This window comes from Mauremys reevesii, unplaced genomic scaffold (genome assembly GCF_016161935.1).
Source record: "Mauremys reevesii isolate NIE-2019 unplaced genomic scaffold, ASM1616193v1 Contig91, whole genome shotgun sequence".
NCBI classification, from domain to species: Eukaryota; Metazoa; Chordata; order Testudines; family Geoemydidae; genus Mauremys; species Mauremys reevesii.
This window is the reverse complement of record NW_024100908.1, coordinates 23403-28176: the sequence shown is the minus strand read 5'-3', so window position 1 is coordinate 28176 and position 4774 is coordinate 23403.

Genomic DNA, 4774 nt, shown 5'->3' with positions numbered 1-4774 from the left:
GCCACCCTCGTGACAATGGCCTTCGATCGCTACGTTGCCATATGTAACCCTCTGAGATATGCCACTATCCTCAGCAATGCACAAATAGCTAAGCTCAGGCTTGTATGTTTGATAAGAGCTGTTCTCTTCATTCTGCCCCTTCCCCTGTTCATGAGTCAGCAGTCATTCTGTGCCAACCGCATTATCCCCCATACGCAATGCGAGTACACACCTCTGTTCAGGATGATGTGTAGGGATATTACAGTAACCAGGATATATAGTTTGATGCTAATGGCTGTAGTTATGGGGTTTGACCTGACGCTCATTGCCCTGTCCTACGGTCTGATCATCAGGGCCGTCCTCAGAATCTCCTCTAAGAACGCCCACCAGAAAGCTCTCAACACTTGCATAACCCACATCTGTGTGATGGTGACATATTATACCCCTGGCATCTTCTCCAATCTCACATACTGGTTTGGTCAAGGCATCACTCCCCATGTTCACATCATCTTGGCCGACCTCTATCTCTTCATCCCTCCCAGGCTCAACCCTATCATTTATGGGGTCAGAAGCAAAGAGCTTCGTGACAAAGTAGGCAAATATACCTGCTGCAGAAGGTGATCTGGAAATCTGTGTTACAAGAGGGGGGAAGCATATCTCCTCATTAATCAAGGGTGCCCTGTCCCAGTTTGGTTGAGCTAAGCATTGTGGAATTTCACAATCTGAGAATTTCCTCCCACACAATATCTTATCACTCCACCACTAAGCCCAGCTTTTCCGTGACTCTAAGGCTATGTCTACACTAGCACGGTAAGTGAACCTACTCTACGGAACTCCAGCTACGTGAATAGGGTAGCTGGAGTTGATGTACCTTAGGTCAAGTTACTGCGGGGTCTATACTGAGGGAGGGGGTACGGGGGGGTCAACAGGAGAAAATCTGCCATTGACTTATCTTACTCTTCTCTTTACTAAACCCACTAAATTGACTGCCAGTGGATCGATCTCAGAGCATCGATCCCAGCTGAGTGTAGACCGGCTCCAAGACTGACATAAGATACTGTAGCATTTTGAGGCAAAGTGGTTTTCCATTAGTCCCTGTGCGGCCATGATTCGTTTCAGTTTTACAAACAGAAGATACACTTTCAGATAACCAATGAGAAAAAGAAAGAATCAGCAATGCTGAAGTTCTTTATCATATGTACATGATTCGGTGAGCAAAATGTACCTGATTTTTCTATGTTGAATCCATCATAAAACCTGGAGGAGAAACCTAATGTTTCAACTGGAAAGTCCTTATACAGGAAAACTGCTGTAGGAATTGAGGACATTCTACTAGAGCTTACTGGTGAGAGTTGTGAAAGCGTGTGTTTTTGAGAACTGGACTGCTGTATTTAACTACTACATCACCTTTGAGTAAGAATAACTTGCTGCTTTGCGTGGCTGATTTTGGAGTGGAACAGACTATGAACTTTCCATGCGTCCCAGAGAGGGCTCTTCGTGATATCCCCGTGCCCACAGAGCAGGGTTTCTTGTTTTCGTGAACCTTTCCAATTTTTTTTGTTCATTGTTCTTGTGACGGGTTAGATCACAGAAACCCCCTTGGAAACTGCTAAATCATGTGCCAATTCTTCTTCTGCCCCTGACTTCCTGCCCTGTCAGCTTAGGACTCCAGCACCCTGTCTTGTTGAGCCAGACACACCTGTCTGCTCCAACACAGAATCCAATTCACAGTGTGAATTACTTTGCCCACAGCTGCAGGTTTAACCTGAAAGCAGCTCACAGAAGTGTTCTTGTCTTTAACACTTAGATGCCCAACTCCCAATAGGGTCTAAACCCAAATAAATCCGTTTTACCCTGTATAAAGCTTATATAGGGTAAACTCTTATTGTTTGTCCTCTATAACACTGATAGAGAGATATGCACAGCTGTTCCCCTCCCCCAGGTATTAACACATACTGTGAGTTAATAAGTAAAAGGTGATTTTATTAAATACAGAAAGTAGGATTTAAGTGGTTTCAAGTAGTAACAGAAAGAACAAGTTGAATTACCAAATAAAATAAAGTAAAATTCACAAGTCTATGTCTAATACAGTCAGAAACTGGATACAGATAAGATCTCATCCTCAGAGTTGTTTCAATACGTTTCTTCACACACTGCACGCCTTCCTAGTCTGGGCACAATCCTTTCCCCTGGTACAGCCCTTGTTCCAGCTCAGGTGGTAGCTAGGGGATTCCTGATGTTTGCTCCTCTCCTCTCTTTGTTCTGTTCCACCCATTAATATATCTTTTGCATAAGGCAGGAATGCTTTGTCCCTCTGAGTTCCTCTGGGGTTAGCAGACACCCTTCTGGCTGCTTTATGGAGCCCTTGGGACATTTGCAGGGAGGTGGTAGGAAGTGGCCCATGTAGGCAGCAAGTATAATAGGCCAGGGAAGACTAAACCTCCCTAGGCTGTACAGCCCCCAACCTGCCTTTGAGAGAGGGGACACCTGAACTGTGGTGTCCTGGCCTGTGCTCCACCCCTGATGCCCCCACTCACTTTTTCCTCATGGCCATTATCTTTGAAAAGTCATGGCGATCGGGGGAGGTCCCGGGTGACTGGAAAAAGGCTAATGTAGTGCCCATCTTTAAAAAAGGGAAGAAATAGTATCCAGGGAACTACAGGCCAGTCAGCCTCACCTCAGTCCCTAGAAAAATCATGGAGCAGGTCCTCAAGGAATCAATTCTGAAGCACTTAGGCCTGGTCTATACTAGGAGTTTATGTCGAATTTAGCAGCATTAATTCGAATTAACCCTGCACCCGTCCACACAATGAAGCTATTTAGTTCGACATAGAGGTCTCTTTAGTTCGATTTCTGTACTCCTCCCCGACAAGGGGAGTAGCGCTAAATTCGACATGGCCATGTCGAATTAGGCTAGGTGTGGATGGAATTCGACGCTAATAGCTCCAGGAGCTATCCCACAGTGCACCACTCTGTTGACGCTCTGGACAGCAATCCGAGCTCGGATGCTCTGACCAGCCACACAGGAAAAGCTCCGGGAAAATTTGAATTCCTTTTCCTGTCTGGCCAGTTTGAATCTCATTTCCTGTTTGGACATCGTGGTGAGCTCAGCAGCACTGGCAGCGATGCAGAACTCTCCAGCAGAGGTGTTCATGCAATCTCAGAGTAGAAAGAGGGCCCCAGCATGGACTGACCAGGAACTGTTGGATCTGATCGCTGTGGGGGGCGATGAGTCTGTGCTTTTGGAGCTGCACTCCAAAAAACGGAATGCAAAGACCTACGAGAAGGTCTCCAAAGCCATGGCAGACAGAGGATACAGCTGGGATACAACGCAGTGCTGCTTGAAAATCAAGGACCTGAGACAAGGCTACCAAAAAATCAAAGCGGCAAACGGACGCTCCGGATCCCAGCCCCAGACATGCCGCTTCTACGAGGCACTGCATGCTATTCTAGGTGCGGCCGCCACCACTACCCCACCACTGACCGTGGACTCTGAGGATGGGATAGTGTCGACGGACGGTTCCTCTGAGATGTTCGCGGACGGGGAAGATGAGGAAGCAGATGAGGAGGACGAGGCAGTCGACAGCTCTTACAACACTGATTTCCCCGACAGCCAGGATCTCTTCATCACCCTCCCGGAGATCCCCTACCAACCCTCCCCGGCCGTTAACCCGGACCCTGAATCAGGGGAAGGATCAGTCGGTGAGTGCTTTAAACATGTAAACATTTATTTTTAATGGAACAGGAATCTGAACTATGTGAAAAGAAGGTCAATATATATGGGGATAGAACAGAAATCCTCTTGGGAGATCTCCACGAAGCTCTCCTGGAGGTAATCGAAAAGCCTATGCATGAGGTTCCTGGGGAGAGCTGCCTTATTGGGTGCTCCGTGGTAGCACACTTTTCTGCGCCAGGCTATCATCAGGTATTCTGGGAGCATTGCCTCCACGAGCATGGCAGCATAGGCCCCTGGTTTGTGCTGGCTTTCACGCAGCATGCGCTCTCTATCTCCGTCAGTGATCCGCCTCAGGGTGATCTCGCTCGGCGACTCCTGCATTGAATTAGGGGAATTAGGGTAATGTTAGTACTGGGAATGCTTCACTGTTCCTTTGCATAACAATAAGCGTTGGTTTACAGCCACGTGGTGGAGGCTGCAGAGGGGCAGCATACAGGGATCTTTCCCGGGGACAGCCGCGAGGGGGTGGAACAGGGGCAGAGTTCATGCTTTCCGGATTGCCTGCAGCAGGAGGGCACTGCTATACATTAAGTTTTAAGCAGCCAAAAGTCTACGGCTTACCATGCCTGCCTGCTCCATGGATTCTGTTGTCCTGCCCCGCTTGTCTGATCTCCAGTGCAAGACCCCAGGCAATAAATGCGAAGGCTGAAAATTCGAACTTGGCCTGAGTGCGCATGAGATAGGTGCTGTGCAAGGTCTTGTTCACAGAGACAGACTACACTATGTTCATTGTTCGCAAAAATGTATCTTTGTAAGGAATTCACTCCCTTTTTCCCATCACACAACTGCGACTGTCTCCCGACCTGCCCCAGCATCCCCCTCACAGAGGCTGGCGCAGATTAGGCGGCGAAAGAAAAGGACACGGGATGAGATGTTCGCTGAACTTATGGGCTGCTCCCGAGCCAAGGCGGCCCAGCAGAGCCAGTGGAGGGAGAACCTCTCTCAGTACCAGCGCTCACACAGCGAACGGAAGGACAGGTGGCATCAAGAGGACCAGCAGGCGACTCAAACGCTACTTGGACTAATGAGGGAGCAAACGGACACGCTCTGGCGCCTTGT